This window comes from Nyctereutes procyonoides, unplaced genomic scaffold, assembly GCF_905146905.1.
Source record: "Nyctereutes procyonoides isolate TBG_1078 unplaced genomic scaffold, NYPRO_anot_genome, whole genome shotgun sequence".
Taxonomy (NCBI): Eukaryota; Metazoa; Chordata; class Mammalia; order Carnivora; family Canidae; genus Nyctereutes; species Nyctereutes procyonoides.
The window spans coordinates 9589243-9606856 of NW_026575051.1; positions in this window are offsets into that span (position 1 = coordinate 9589243).

A 17614-nucleotide genomic window follows, 5' to 3' on the forward strand; every position below is an offset into this window, starting at 1 on the left:
CATTCTTTCCCTTCACTGACTGGGTCTCCTCAAAAATCTTGACTGGAGTGGATTGAAGTTTATCCCCCAAAGAGGTATGCTGGAGTTCTAACCGCTGGTACCTGAGAATGTGACCTCATTTGGATAAATGGTCTTTGTGGATATAATTAAGATGTATGTTAAGATGAGGCCATATTGGAGTAGAGTGGGCTTTTAATGCGATATCACTGGTGTCCCTATATAAAGAGGAAAAGAGGGGTGCCTGGGTGGCTCAGTTGGTTAAGTGTCTGCCTTTGGCTCAGGTCATGATCCTGGGGTCCTGGGATGGAGTCCTGATCAGGATCCCTGCTCAATGGGGAGCCTGTTTCTCCTTCTGCCCCTCCCCCAGCTCGTTCTCTCTCTCTCTCTCTCTCTCTCTCTCTCTCTCTCTCATAAATACAATCTAAAGAAGAAGAAGAAGAAGAAGAAGAAGAAAGAGAAGAGGAGGAGGAGGAAGAAGAAAAGAGACACAGAGGGAAGAAGCCATATGAAATCAGAAACAGTGATTGGCCATAGGCTAGGGAATGTTAGGGGCTTCCAGGAGCTGCAAGAGGCAAGGAAGGACCCTCCTCCTCTAGAGGCTTCGCAGAAAACAATGCTTTGACTTTGAACTTTTGACCTCCAGGACCATGAGAGAGTACATTTCTGTTGTTTGAAGCCACCCAGTTTGTAGTCCTTTGTTCCAACAGCCTCAGGGAACTGATGCACCTCCTCTGTCTACTAAATATTAGAACTCTAGGGTAAGAGGGTTCTTTGTTTTTGTTTCAACATCCCTCTTTCTCTTTTGCTCTAAGTTAATGCCTTCAGTACAAGTGGGATCTTCCCTGTCTTTGCTTTGGTTGGAAACACAGGGACAGAGGATTCTTAGGTAAACTCCTTGAAGAACACTCTGGGCTGATGGCCAGTGGCCATCTCTTTGCATTCTCTGGCTAAAAATCACGGGACATCCTGGCAGCAGGTACAGTATCAGATTTTCTTCCCTGGAGAAAGTGTACCTATCCACTTAGTCAGTCACCACCATTACTAAAGAGAAAAACCCAGAAACAGATTATAGGACCTTTAGGATCTTCACCCAATCCAATGAACTTCTTTTCCAGTCCCTAAAGATCTGCAGCCCTGTATTGCAATTCTGTACAAGGCTGCTACTCCATAACAAGCAACATTGCCATGTTACCATAGCACACTTCTCTCTCTCTCCTGCAAATGCAGAGTTCTAGCTCTCAGAGCACAACCCCTAAACCTGCTCTTTCTGATGTGTGCATGCCTTAATTTCACCTCATTGGGATTACTCTGGCCATCCATCCCACTTTCTCACCAGATAATTCCTTATTCTTGTACCTATGTCATCAGTTCTACCTTAGAATTTCAAGATACTGAATATATCTGATTTCAAAGTTAAGTTATACCAAAGCTAATCATTATAATGTAATGTCCAAACCAGCACTGTTTTTTTAGAGTGAAAGGAAATGTGAAAAATGGTTAAAATTTGGGGTGTCTGGATGGTTCAGTCAGTTGAGCATCTGCCTTCAGCTCAGGTCACGATCCCAGAGTCTCTGGATAGAGCCCTACTTCGGGCTCCCTGCAGGGATCCTGCTTCTCCCCCTGCCCCTCTCTGTGCTCATGCTCTCTCTCACAAATGAAAAAATAAAATCTTTTTAAAAATAGTTAATATTCTATAACTTTTTGAAACATATATTGACCAATTTGAACTTTTATTATATTTATAGACCTAAAGTTGTTCTACTTAAACTTTTCAAAATTATATATTTTCTAGAAAATAAGACCTATTTACATTAAAGCAGGAAAAAAGCCTTATACTGACAGTTAAATATTTATTTATTTATTTATTTATTTAGTAATATTCATTTTATTTTTTTAAGATTTTATTTATTCATGAGAGACACACAGAGAGAAGCAGAGATACAGGCATAAGGAGAGGGGGGAGGCTTCTTGCGAGGAGCCTGATGTGGGACTCGATCCCAGGACCCTGGGATCACGACCTGAGCCAAAGGCAGACGCTCAACCACTGAGCCACCCTGGCGTCCCCTGACAGTTAAACATTTAAAAATAATGAAGAGAATGTCCACTCACAGCTGTTAACCAGTTTCCTAACCATTATCTTTCACTGTATTTTTCTGAAAAAATGTATTTATTTCAATGTGATATTATTTCCAATATTTAGCCTGCAATCAAAGCTGTATATTATGATAATGAACTTGGAATGGATAGCTCAATTGATTCCTCTGTTGGTCATCATAGTTTTAATTGTGAAAATAAACTCTCTAGAGGTGCTGAAATATTGGGTAAGATCAGAGCACATCTGCTAAATGTAGCAGATATGTACTAAATATTCTAAATTTTATTTTTTGAAATGAAAATGCACAAATGTCACCCATGAATATTTTCAATATGTTTTATTTTATCTCTAGTGCTTACCTTTCTTCAGCAAATATTTTTCCAAGACAAAATTGATTAAATAAATTGTCTCTGATGCTTTTGAATATTTCACTGAATTTAAATGCTTCAGAACTGTAGGCCTTCACAATTTCACTACTTTCTAAAATAGACTGTAAATGCGTCCATTTAAAAACAGGAATTGCAGCCAGTGATTCTTCAAACAAGTCATCACATTCTCAAACACAATTATAGAACTTTCAAATTAAATCTTGACAAGAAATAAAAGACATGTACACTGGAATGGAAACAAAAACTATACCTATTTGCAGGTGACATCAGTGTCTACATAGACAATCCAAAGGAATTTTTTTTTAATTCCTAGAATTAGTGGGTTCAGCAAGGTTACAGATTACAGGGACTCCTGGGTGGCTCAGCGGTTGAGCATCTACCTTTGGCTCAGGTTGTGATCCTAGGGTCCTGAGATTGAGTCCCACGTCGGGCTCCCCAGAGGGAGCCTGCTTCTCCCTCTGCCTATGTTTCTGCCTCTCTCTCTGCGTCTTTCATGAGTAATAATTTTAAAAACGTCACAGGTTACAAGGAGAACACACAAAAATCAATGGCATTTTTATGGATACACAACAAGCATGTGAAAACCAAAATTAAAAACATAGTACCATTTCTAATCGCTCTGAAGAAAATGGAATACTTCAGTATAAATTCAACAGGTAAAGGGTCTGTATGCTGAAAATTACAAAATGTTGATGATGGAAATCATGGGAAAACCTAAGTAAATGGAGAGAGATGCCATATTCATGGATTGGAAGACTCAGCATAGTAAAGATGTCAGTTATCTCCAAATTGATCTATAGGTTTAACGCAGTCCCTATCAAATTCCCAGCAAAGTGTTTTGTAGATACATACAAGCTTATTCTTAAATTCATATGGGAAGTAAAGGACTTAGAATAGCTAAAACAATTTTGAAAAAGCAAAATGAATGAATTTTGAAAAAGAACAATCTATAAAGGGGGAAATTGATTAACTGGATGTTGACAACATTAGAAAATATTTTCAAACCACATATTCCATAAAGTTTTTGTAGGAAGAATATATATGTAATACTTAGTACCCAACAGTAGAAGATAAGTATCAGCCCAATTAGAAAATGGACAAAATAGGGGCACCTGGCTCAATCAATTAAGTATGTGACTCTTGGTTTCTGCTTAGGTCATGATCTTGGGGTTGTGAGATTGAGCCCTTCGTCAGGCTCTGCACTCAGCTGGGAGTCTGCTTAAGACTCTCTCTCCTGCCTCTCCCACACCTCTGCTCTTTCTCTCTCTAAAATAAATAAATAATTCTTAAAACAAAAAAGATAATGGGCAAAATACTTGACTTGAACAGATACTTTTACGGAGGAGGACACATAGATGGTAAATAAACACATGAAAAGATACGGAGCTCATTAGCCAGTAGATGCATGCAAATTAAAACCACAAGGAGTTATTATTACACGCCCGTCAGAATTATTAAAATTAAAAATAGTGACCACCCACCTGCTGGTCAGGATGAGAAAATAGGTTTCCATACATTGCTGGCAGGAATGTAAAATGATACAACTACTCTGGAAATTTGTTTGGCAATTTCTTTTAAAATGAAATATACAGTTACCATGTGGCCCATTTGTTGTACTCTAGGGAATTTATCTTTTAGGAAAATAAAAATTATGTTCACACAAAAGTCTATTCACAAATGTTCATAGCAGTTTTATTCAAATTCACCAAACAGTGGGAACAATGCAGGAGTCCTTCAATGGGTAAAAAAATTAAATAAACTGCAGCACATTCAGAACTACTACTCAGTAATGAAAAAAGAGCTAACTATTGATATACATGACAGAGGAATTACGCTGAGTGAAAAAAAGCCAATTTCAAAAGATTACACACTGTATAATGGTGATATAACATTCTAGAATATTCTTTTTTAAAGATTTTATTTATTTATCTGAGAGAGAAAGCATGAGCAGGGGGCAGTGCAGAGGGGGAGGGAGAGAGAATCTGAAGCAGACTCCTCTCTGAGTGTGGAGCCTGAAATGGGGCTTGATCCCATCACAATGAGATCATACCTCAACCAAAGGCAGACACTTAACTAACTGAGCCACCCAGGTGCCCCTATATTCTAGAATATTCTTGAAATCACAAATTTTAATGCTTGGCCAAGATTAGGAATGGGAGTGACAGAGCAGGTGTGACTACAAAAGGAGTGGCACAAGTTTCAGTGAGGAAATAATTCGGTATCTTGATTATGGTGGTGATTCCAATAAAGTTGCATAAAACTATACAGACACACAAATGAACAGATGTGAAACTGCAGAGATCTGAGTAAGTGCTTTGTACCAATGATTTCCAGGCTTTGATATAGTACTATAGGTATTTATCACGTTACCATTGAGGGATGATGGCTGAAGGGTGCACAGAACATCCTTGCACATGTTTGTTGCAACTTCCTGTGAACCTATAATTATTTTGCAATAAAAGGTTAAGGGAATTAAATCTTGTACACTGGTTAAATTCTCATTCCCTCCGGCAATACCAGAATGATTCCGTTTCTCCACATCTTCATCAATATTTGATGTCACTCTTTTTCTTTTTGTGAGCATTCTGATAGGTTCACTTCTTCTCTTGCTTTTGTAAGGATAAATTTCAATTTCATCCTGTTTACAAGCTTTATTTTAAATAATTGCTTTTTTCCCCCTAAAAGCTGAAGTATGTTGGCACTCTATTGAATATATTGATTAAAGTTTCTCAGCTGATTTTTTTAGATAACCAAAATGTGGAAAGCTTGATTGCAAATATTCAGCACTACTGTAGGACCATAAGTTGATCTACAAAGTATTTGTTCAAAGGTTCAAACATTTTAAAAAGCCGGTTGACAGGGCAGCAAAGGAAAAGATAAACTGCCATGCTGAAATATTTTATTGTAGGCAACAAAAAATTCATTACACATTTTAATCCAGTTAACTCTGGCTGAGTGACTACAAATTGAAAATTCTGAAAATCACAATGCTTGTGTCAATTGGTAGGATGTCACATCTTGTTTCAACCCCTGGTGTACCCAAATCTCGAGGTCTGCTGGAGGAAGATCGAGTTTTACTTCTGGATCCCACAAATCAATGGTTGTTTCTAAATCCATGTCAGATATCAAAGGCCACTGAGATGGCCTTAGAATTTGTCATTAAAGAAAGAGATAAGCTTTATCAGACAAAACTTTCCCAAGAGGCTAGCCTTCAGAAAATGTCAGTGCATTCAACTGAAGAATTGTGTTGACTGGTGAAAAATCCTGCATTTTTGTGTGTTTACAGTGTCAATGGGTTCTGCCTGCAATGATTAAAGAGAAGGAAATGACCTAGTGTCTGTCGTCATCTCTATATATTGTTAATAAAATTGGAGCATTTGAAAATTTGGAACATTGCCTGCCTAGTTAACTGAATATAGCAGCTGTGGTCACTTCCCCCCAATCTCATTAGTGAAGTTGATGAGGGAACATGAGGTATTCATGATACATGTGTATCTGCCCAACTAGGAAGGTTAAATTTGCCACAGAAACTGCCCCAGCTCAGGTAGCAAAATGAATATAAAAGAATTTCTTATTCTCTCTCCCCATGGGAACCTGTCAGGTTCAATGTTCAATGTCACCAGCCTCCACACAGATAACTATGAAGCAGCTAAGAACTGTTCTGGGAGGGACCTGGAGGAGCTTTAAGGTGTCTGTCCATGGAGAACAGCTTGATGCAGTTGATCTGTACTAACCTTGATACTAGTAAGATGGAGGTGGAGGAACCATGCTTATCATTTTGAAGATGATAGGCATTAACTAGTAGTCCTAGAACCTTACATAAAACCACCAAACCACCTGAGAATGGAACATCATGTGCAAATGCTTTCTTCTAGGAAAAAAAGCTGGTAAAAACTCCATGTTGATTCAGCTATGATGCTGGGGCAATCTCTCCTATCAAACTTCAAAACTGAAAAAGAGCAAGGCACTTAAATAGATGCAAAGAAGAATGGGTAAATTATACAAATTCCCTCACTTAGTTCCCAAACACTTCAAGGATAAAGAATTAGCTCATGCAATATTGAAGCCAAGGTCATGGAATACCTTTGGCTAGAATAGTTTGTGCTGTGCTAACAAGATCATAATACGATTTCATAATTAGTGCCTCTCCCATGAATAAATATTTGTCTGCCGTTTTCACTTTAGTCTAGAGTTAGGCAGTGCTTGGTACCACTGGTAAATAGTCCTATTGGAGACATGCCATTGCTTTTTGAATCAGAAGCAAGCTCTGTAATTTCTCTTTTAAGTTACCCTTGAGCCACCCCCCACCCTTATAAGAGGGTTTAATAAGACTCCAATGAGCACTAATGCAGAATCTGACATAGCCTAAAACATGGCAGATTAACAAGGGTTTGATTCAACTGTAACTTTTTCCTACTTGGAAGAAATCTCCTTTGGTTTAAGATCTACCAAAGTTCAATGTAGGGTAATTACTCAATATATTATTTTTAAGAAAAAGCATGTTTCCCCAGGATACCTTCCTCTGACTCTCCGTGAGTCAGGTATTCCTGCTTCCCTCCACCTGGACATTTGTCTTTCTGGCCCCAGATCCCTTGGCCGTGTTCCTGTTCCTAGTCCCAGACCACTTCTGGCTTTAAGGTTCCCTTTCATAAATGCTTTCTTCAGTGCCAGCCAACATCAACGGTTTTTTTTTCTGGTGAGTAGCCCTTTATTTCCTTCCTTTTAGCTCTGACCTAGAGTCTAGAATTTCTCTTCTTTCCCCTAAGGTGACTTCTTATGTTTTGGGTAGCTCTCTAAGAGTTAGCCTATCCTAACACATTTCTTGAAAAATTTGGGCCCCAGATTGAGCCAATTTCCATTCTGGTACATACCTTCCCAGGAGTCATAAAAGGAAGAAACTCGGCTGCACAGGTTATCCTTTTTTTTTTTTTTAAAGATTTTATTTATTTATTTATTTATTCATTAGAGACCCGGGGCGGGGGGCAGAGACACAGGCAGAGGGAGAAGCAGGCTCCATGCAGGGAGGCCGATGTGGGACTCGATCCAGGGTCTCCAGGACCATGCTCTGGGCCAAAGGCAGGTGCTCAACCGCTGAGCCACCCAGGCATCCCTGCACAGGTTATCTTATTTGTAAAGTCTCACTAAGCCAGTACAAACCTCTTCTATTAAATATCCATGTGAGTACTTAAACACTTATATTTAAGTAAGTATATGTGTGCTGGTTTCTAGTACTATTGTTAGCACTTCAATTCAGGTTGAAAGATTGGCCTCTGACCCATCCTGTCCATGTTAGCAATTCACCAAACATGTTATTTCCATATTCCAGCCAGAGCTTTAAGCATCACTTCCTCCTACCCTGTCTCTAGTCTACCTATAAGAGTCTACATAGTTCAAGTTTCTATGTGTGTCTGTACATATATAAATATCTAAGCTCTCTTCTGGTTCTGTTTACTATTCCCTACCTCTTCTATTCTTCGTATCCCCATAGAAAGATTCCCAGGAAAAAAAAAAAAAGAAAGATTCCCCGGGACTCTTATGAGCCAGTGTCTGTTTTCAGTAGTCTTTTTGGGGCGGGGGGCGAGAATCACTGAAGGTCTCCTACCTGGCTATGTTAGTGGAAAGAGAAGAAGTATGATTAGTTAGAAGGCCTGATATGGCCAGCCTGTTTATTTTGGACAAATGGGGAAGAAGGGGACCCTTCCCCAAAATCTTCATGGGGTAAAGGATGTCTCCTTTTTTTTAAAATTTTTATTTATTTATGATAGTCGCACACACAGAGAGAGAGGCAGAGACACAGGCAGAGGGAGAAGCAGGCTCCATGCACCGGGAGCCCGACGTGGGATTCGATCCCGGGTCTCCAGAATCGCGCCCTGGGCCAAAGGCAGGCGCCAAACCGCTGCGCCACCCAGGGATCTCAGGATGTCTCCTTTGAACCCTTTGTGTGGGCCGGTTCTTGGTCCTCTGTGCCATATTCCTCATTTCTGATCCTTTTTTGGGGGTTCTTTCCAGTTTTCTTTCTTTTTTCTTTTTTTCTTTTCAAGAGAATGGGGGAGGGGCAGAGGGAGATGGAGAAAGAATCTTGAACAGGCTCCATGCCCAGCATAGAGCCTGACATAGAGCTTGATCTCATAACCCTGAGCTGAAATCAACAGTAGGATGCTTAACTGACTGAACCACCCTGGCATCATCCCACCTTTCAGTTTTCTATCTATAAAAAGTTATCCACAGAGCTGCTGAACAGCACAGGGTTATAATAGTGACCACACTGAGAAGGGAAGATATTTCTCATGGGATTGACCACAAGTAAGGTTCTCTCTAGCCTTAAGGAAGATATTAGTAAATTATACCCTCTGAAATGGGTATTCTTGTTCATTTTTGTAAAAGTCTTGCCAGCATGAATTAGATCCAGAATTTGCTTTAAAATAATCCAGTAAGGGACAACAGAAATAAGATGGAATAAAGGTTGATAATGATGAAGAGTTTCATAATAAAAATGCTTTAAATCTCCCCAGGAGATAGCACTCAGGAGAAATTTTGTAAGTGAATTGCTGGTGATACAGGGAACTGCCAAAATCCCAGGAAGGAGCAAGGACTCTTTCTCGGAGAAAAAGTAATGATTTAACATGTAGCTTTTGAAAGACATGTTATAATCCCTGCCTGCTCCAAAGGAGTATACTAATAATACTGGGGAAATTGATAAAAGAATACTACACTACTATTGCATATGTTTTGGGTGAGGGATATATTTGCCTATATATGTGTAGGAAGTTTCTGGAAGGACTCACTAAGAAATTACTTCCAAATATTTACTTGCAGACAGAGGAGCCGGCATCTTGAGGAAAGGAATGGAGAGGCTATACGAAAAACAAAATAAAATTTAAGTGACTGAACAAATAAAGAAAACTATATTGTCAATGGAGGATTTAGATTTGTTACTACCTCTGATACTGTCCCAAGTGAAAGGGACCTGGCCAGTCAGCTTAAAAGCAGATTATTTCAAGATTGTGTGCCTAGCCCCACTAGCAGTTGAGTGACAAACCATGATAGACTCCACTGGATGAATCAGTACATGCGGTCAGACCTAAGGCAACACCATCTAAACTGCTTGTCCTAGCCTTGGGAGCACTGAAGAGACAGTTGCTTTGCTCACATCCTTAAAATGCAGCAGGGATATGTCCACAGCATATGAGAAAGTACAAGCTTATTAAAGTGTATACCCCACAATCAGGCTTCTTAGAAGAATGACTTATGAGTGATGTAGAAGATACACAAGCTATACCAAATGAGTTACAAAGAACTCATTAGTTACAGAGAACAAAGGTACCTCTTGAGTAAAGGCAGACAACAAACACTACAACTTAAATGACATCACTCCTGAAATGACAATGTTATTGCACTTATTTGTGGATTCACTAGTAAGCTATTGTTACACCCCAAAACGTGAATTCCTCTGGACATGGTCTGGCATCTGTTATAGAGCTCCTGATCTTTTCAATTATAAAAAGAACAACATTTCTCTGAAAGGACAAGCTGGCACAGTTATTGCTAGTTGTTGCCACAACATCCTTCTTTCAGGTGAAAACAGATGAAGTGAAAAGCGGGAATGTCTGCTTAAGATTTTTGGCCTTAAGACATGCATGTTCAAGTTCATCATCCCATATTTAAGAACATTTTAAATACTGATAAGTGGATGGAACCTTTAGAACTATGCCTGATGTTGGAGCAGCTGTATCCTGATTGAGTGTTTGGGTTAAACAAATCCATTATCTTTTGCAAACAAAATAACAGTGAGACACATTTACCTTTTGAGAGGAGGGAAATGGAATTCACTGCCTTTTGTGAATGAACTTTGAAAGCATCCAGAATTGAAGCAAATGTAATGCAAATTTCTAGACATGTTTAAGACTCATGCTTATGTCTCTGCTGAAGCATTACTAGAAGTATTTAGGCTGTCAGATTGAATCAGAGAAATACAGTAAGTTTTAGTTAGAATATCACCTGTAGTGCTTCCAGGTCTTTGTCCAAAGACCAGAACTATATCCTATATTCATTCTTTTGATTTGGCCCTTCTGCTCAGTTTTCTATGGATTATTCTTAAGGACATGAGGATTCTTAGATGTGTGACAAAATGTGCCATGATATGTTGGATTGCATGATGAAGTTCATCATGAACTAACTCCAAACCAAAGAATTCTGGGATGGTAAGAATCAGCAAAGATATAAGCTTCATATCAATACATACTTGGCCAGGGAAAAGAAACTTGACTGTGTCTATCATGATTACAAACATACAAATGCAATTCCATTTCTGAGAATTTACCTTTAAGATATATATGTTCCAAAATTATGTCTATAAGAGGCAACTAATCACAGTATTGTTTATAAAAGCAAAAATTTTAAAACAATGCCATATACACAGTACTGGTTAAATATGGTCCATCCATACAATGAAATACTATACAGTTATAGAGAAGGAGGAGTTCCTTTAGGTCCTTTGAAATCTTGAAGCTACACTAAATAGAAGATTAAAGGGTTAGAGTGGTGGTCAACCTGTCATTTGTAAAATGGCTTTCATTTAGTAAAAGAAAAAAAGTTTAAGAATATGTTATATATTTGTTTCTACTGTCCCACACTATACAAAAGATACTGTTAATGCTAGCTAGAGTCCTCTAGGGTGGGAAATGAGTGTTAGGAAGATATTTCCCTGTACACTTTCAATTTTTTAATCATGAGTTATCCATTCAAAATTTGAATCTTTAATTATGAACTATTCATTCCAAAGGAAATATTTTAGTGAGCCTTTGAAATGGCTTCAGAATACTACCTAATATATAGTGGGCATGCTTTTTATTAAGCGATAATTTCCAAGATGTGCAATTGAACAGGAACTTGGAATTTCTGCTTATAGCATTATGGCTACTATAGATTTTTTTCCTACTCAAAAGTTAACAAAGAAATTGTAGAACTTTGGTTTTTAACCAACCACCCCACCTCTGCCCCCTGACGTTTGCGATTATTGAGAAGACTGCCGAGCAGTAAATGTTGGGTGTAGGAGAAGCACTGTGCCTTGGACTTCCCAGGATTACGTGGAGCTGCCAGGAGCACTAAGCAATCTCCTGGAGCTATTTTACTTTGGCCCACCCAGCTTCAGGCTTTGTACTAAAGCAATTTTCCTCTCAAGTTTCTCTGCTTTCTATTGACTCAAAGACTCCAAAAAAAAGAAAAAGAAAAGAATGAAGGAAGAAAGAAAGAAAGAAAGAAAGAAAGAAGAAAGAAGGAAGGAAGGAAGGAAGGAAGGAAGGAAGGAAAAGAAAGAAAGAAAGAAAGAAAGAAAGAAAGAAAGAAAAAGAAAGAAAAGAAGGAAGAAAGAAAAGAAAAGCTAGGTATTTTTTGGAGGCATAAATCACTGAGCACAATTTAATCAGTTAGAAAGTCTTGCTAATGAATTAAGTTATTTGGTGAGGGGATCCCTGGGTGGCTCAGCGGTTTGGCACCTGCCTTTGGCCCAGGGCGTGATCCTGGAGTCCTGGGATCAAGTCTTACATAGGGCTCCTTGTATGGAGCCTGCTTCTCCTTCTGCCTGTGTCTCTGCCTCTCTCTCTCTCTCTCTGTGTCTCTCATGAATAAATGAATTTTTAAAAATCTAAAAAACGTTATTTGGTGATATTGGTTGAAAAGAAATAATAGGAATTAAATTTATTCATGAGTCATTTTCATGATTTATCAAATAAAAACTATATACAAACAAAACTCCTTAAATATGGATAGTTCTTGGTTTAGAGAACCAAGAATATGTGTGGCATATTTCCTTAAGAAATAGTGTTTTGCTTTCAGAGATGGAGGAGGGAGATTAAAAGGTCAGCACCTGCTCTAAGACAGTGAAGCCTGCACATGCTGATGGGCATAGTTCTTATTTTTATAGGCCTGTTCTGCCTCTCTCACAGGCTTGGTTGAGGACCAAGGGAGTGTGGTATGTGCAAGCCTTCTTCATAAACTTTAGAGGTGTGTTATATACAAGAGCTGGTCCTCACATTCCTCAATTTGCCCAATATTAGAAGTTTAAGATCAAACATATGCAGATTTGCTGAAAATGCTGTAAAAGAGTTGGTGCTTTATAGTCGTGTACTTGCAAGTTATATACTAGGTGTTTTCTGGAAGAACTCTTAAGATGCTGGTCTTTTAATCCTATTGGGAGTTGGAGTTTCATTACTGAGCCTTGCAAGTGCCTTGCTTCAGACTTAAGCTGCTTCGAGGTGTCAATACCTAGCCGCTTTTATGTTTGGTTCTCCAGGCTCATTTCCTGTGCTGCAGATAGAGTCTGAGGCTTTTATTGAAGTGAGGAGATGAAGAACCTGAACACTGGTCACCAAGATGAATTTAACTTTTAATGAGGTTGTTGACAAGAGTCAATCTGCTGGACAAAAACGACCAAGTTGTCCAGGGATGCTTAGGCATGGATGGGCTGTTCTATCACCCAGTTTCAGCAGCCGAGAAAGCCAACAATATGTGTGTCCCTCCTTTGCTTGCACAGGAGCACAGTGCTAGGCTCCGGGGGCTGAGGGATGATTGACAACAGGATTCCAGTGTGGAAACAAGCTTTGAGGTATAAGAGAAGAGAAATCCCTGGACTGAATTAGGATATCAAAGACATGTCTTGGCATATAATTAGCTTGACTTCTTAGAAGCTATTTTAGTGGAAATACACAATGAATGGCTCTGCCTCTTAGTCAAAGGTAGTGCTGAGAGTGAATCAGCCTTCAGTGGAATAAAGATTCCAAAGGTCAGCCTTTGTAAGTCCACTATGAACTCCTTTTCCCCTTCTCCCCCAAAACACTCAGGCATGGTCAGAATACATGCAGTGGTCCAGGTTGGGGGAAATCTTTCTCTATGATAACCCAAAACCTCATAAACGGTTAACTTGTGAGATCAACCCTGGTTATGGTCACTTATCTAAGCTATTAACTCTACTGTGGTTATTTAGTGCACATAAGTTGTAAGACTCAAGTGCACTCACACCTGTGCAAGCATTCTGTTAGCTTATATAATGCTGCATACATGTAAATGGTATAAGGGTGGCTGTTAGGAATAAATGAGATCACCTTGGAGGGGCCTGCCACTTTCAGTATTCTATCCTTAGAGCAATTAGGGCTCTGATAAGAAGATTGATTACAGAAGTAATTGGGTTTTGATCTGCACCTGGTGTTCCTGGTCCCCTGTCTGCCTCAGCCCCATCTGCAGCTTTGGCACTTTGAGCTCCCAGTATCTGCTCTTCAGCCAGCAACGTTGGCTTTTCTTACCTTCCAAACACACAACTGAGACACCACACCCAGCCATGTGAACTCTGGGTTGCAATGTGGAAAGTCTCTGGGAGAAGAGCTACAGACGCCACTGCATCCAGGCCTGATGCTACCAAGACCACCTTCTTCTCCATCACCATTCTGGTTTCAACTTCCCAGATGGCAAAGGAGAGACCATAGAGAGGAAAAACATTGACTTTATGAGCAAAGGACAAAATTATGGCTTCACTGGTACTTTGGTGCTGAGTTCTAATTTATTGATGGGAAGGAACAGCTGCAAATATTAACACTTGGGAAAATGTTTTGTGGAAACTGACACTCCCTAGGACATTGAAACAGCAATGGGGTGGACACGGGAACCTGGCCAGAAGTAGAGCAAAGTCTAGCATGATGAATCTACTGGCTGAGATACAAGTGATTTTTAAGCTCTTTATTTTGAAATAATTATAAATCTGTAGGAAAGTGCAAAGAGTGTATAGAATGCCATATACCCTTCCCCTGGTTTCCCCTAATAGTTAAATCTTACATAACATGGTGCATAACATGGCAGCAAAACCAGGAAACATGTTGGTATAATGCGGGCATAGCTTTATGTCATTTTCTTATGTGCATAGATTTGTGTAACCATCACCTCAGTCAAGATACAGAGCTATTCTATTCCACAAAGATGTCCCCCATGCTACCCATTGATAGCCCCACGCCCCATCAACATGACGGCATCTGTAACCCTTGGCAATCACTGACTTGTTCTCTATCTCTACAATTTTGTCTTTCTAAAAATGTTATATAAATAAAATCATGCAGTATGTGACCTTCTGAGGTTGCCTTTTTATATCTTGGTGAATTCTATTTGCTGATATTTGTTAAGAATTTTTGCATCTATATTCATGAAGGATTCTGAGCTTTATTATTATTTTTTTTTGTACTGTCTTTGTCTGGTGTTAGTATCAAGGTGATAGTGGCTTCTTAAATGAATTGAGAAGTGTTCCTGCCTCTTCTATTTTCTGGAGGAGTGTATAGAATTGATATTAAAACTTTAAATGTTTGGTAGAACTCGCCAGTAAAACTATCTGGGCCTGGAGGGTTCTTTTTCAGGATTTTTTAACTTATAAAATCAATTTTCTTTATGGTAATAGGGCTATTCAAATTATTTCTTTTATATTGGGTAAGTCGTGGTAGTTTATGCTCTATAAGGAATTGGTTCATTTTACAGAACTTGTTAAATTTACATGTCTGAGCTGTTTATAGTATTCTCATAGCATCCCCTGAGGTCTATAGGGTTTGTGGTAATATCTACTGTTTCATTCCTGATATTGATAAATTGAGTGCTCTTTTTTTTCTTTGTTAGTCTTTCTAGAGGTCTATCAATTGCATTAATCTCAAAAAACAGCTTTTTATTGGTTTCCTCTGTTGTTTTTCTGTTTCTAATTTCATAGATTTTTCTACCCTTTTATTATTTCCTTCCTTTTGTGTTGATTTTGTTCTTTTTTTTCTGTTTTTATTTTTTAAGCGGGAGCTTAGATGATTGATTTGAGACATTTCCTATTTTATTATATAAAGTTTAAGTTCTATGAGTTTCCTTCTCAGCACTACTTGTGTGTGTGAGTGCGTGCTTGAGTGAGAGTGTGTGTATGTGTATGTATACTTTATGTTTTTCTTTTTTTCTTTTTACCTTGAGACTTCCTTTTTGAACCGTGGATTTCTTTTAGGGAAGTTTGTTTACAAGTGTTTAGAGACTTTCATTTTATCTTCTCGTTTTGATTTTTAGTTTAATCCCATTGTGGTGGAAGAACACAGTCTGGAAGATTTCAATTTTCAAAAATTTGTTGAGGTCACTTTGTGACCCAGAGTGTGGTCTATCTTAATGTGTGTTCCATGGGCACTTAAAAATGTATATTCTACTGTTGTTGAGTAAAGTTCTATAAATGTCTATTCTTGTGATTGATAGGACCACAGAGTTCTATATCCATGCTGGTCTAGTTAGTATAGTTTTCTGTCTGGTTTCTGTCAGTTGTTGAGAACTGAGTGCTAAAATCTCCAACTAAAATTGTGTATTTGTCTATTTCTCCTTTCAGTCCCTTCTGTTTTTGCTTCACACATTTTCCAGCTCTGTCTTTGAACCTACACACTTAGGATTACAATGTCTTCTTGATAGGCTGACCCTTTTATCATCATGTAATGTCCCTGGTAAGTTTTTTTTTTTTACCCTGAAATCTACTTTTTCTGATATTAATAGAGTTACTCTTGCTTTCATTTGATTACTGTTTGCATGGTATATCTTTTATAATCCTTTTACTTTTAACATACCTATATTATTATTTTTGAAGTCAGTTTCTTATAGATAGCATATAGTTGGGTCATGTCTTTTTATCTACTTGACCAATCTGTCTTGTAATTGGTATATTTAGCACATTTACATTTAAGGAAATTATTGATATCTTCTGGCTCAAGTCTCCCATTTTATTTTTTGTCTTTGGTTTGTTCTCTGTTTTTCATTTCTCTACTTTCTTTTTTCTGTCTTCTTAAAAGTTCCTTTAATATCTTTAAGAATTCATTTTGAGGGGCAGCTCTGTGGCTCAGTTGGTTAAGTCTTTGATTCCTGATTTCAGATCAGGTCACGATCTCAGGGTTGTGAGATTGAGCCCCTCACTGAGCCCTGAGTTGGGCCCTGCACTGGGTGTGGAGCCTGCTTAAGATTCTCTCCCTCTCCCTCTGCCTCTCTCCCCTATACCCTCTCTCTGTAAAAAAAGAATTCATTGTGATTTATCTATAGTGTTGTGGGGTTTTTTTAGAGGAAGAAGTGGGGAGAAGCAAAGGGAAAGGGAGAGAATCTTAAGCAAGCTCCATGCCCACTGTGAGCCTGATGCAGGGCTCGATCTCATTACCCTGAGATCATGAACTGAGCTGAAATCAAGAGTTGAAGGCTTAACCAACTGAGCCACTGAGATGCCCCTATTGGTAGTGGTTTTGAATTTGTCTGTGCATAGTTTTTTTTTAATTGATTACTCTAGGTATTGCATAATATAAACAGGACATCACAATCTACTAGTGTCATCATTTTACCAGTTTGAGTGAAGTAAAGAAACTCTACTTCTTATCCTTTCCTGTATATAATTTTCTTAAGTATTCCCCATACATATATTGAGAATCACATCAACAGTGTTATATTTTTTTGCTTTGACTATTAAATGTAATATAGAAAATCCAAGAAGAGAAGGCAAAGTGTATCATATTTGCCATATTTTTACTCTTTTCTTCATTCTTGTTTCCTTCCTGATGTTCCAACATCTCTTCTTCTGATGATTCTCTTTTTGGTTCAATAACTCCCTTTAGGGACGCCTGCGTGGCTCAGTGGTTGAGTGTCTGCCTCTGGCTCAGGGTGTGTTGCTGGGTTCCTGGGATTGAGTCCCACAACAGGCTCCCCTCAGTGAGCCTGCTTCTCCTTCTACCTATGTCTCTGCCTCTCTGTGTGTGTCTCTCATGAATAAATAAATAAAATCTTTAAAAAACATTCTCATAAAAAAAGAACTCCCTTAAGCTGCTCTTGAGGGTAAGTCTGCTGTCAATAAGTTTCCTTCATTTTCCTCCATTTAAGAATATCCTGATCCCCCCTTCATTCCTGGATATGTTTACTGGATGCAGACTTCTGGATTGATGGTTCTTTTTCATCACTTGGAAAGTGTCATTCCACTTCCTTATAGCCTCCCATGTGAAATCTGTTGTCAATCAAATTGTTTTTATTCAGAAGGTAAGATGGCATTTATCCCCTGATGCTTTCAAGATTTCCTCTTTGCAGGTTTTCAGAAGTTTGATTGTCATGTGTCCTGGTAAGG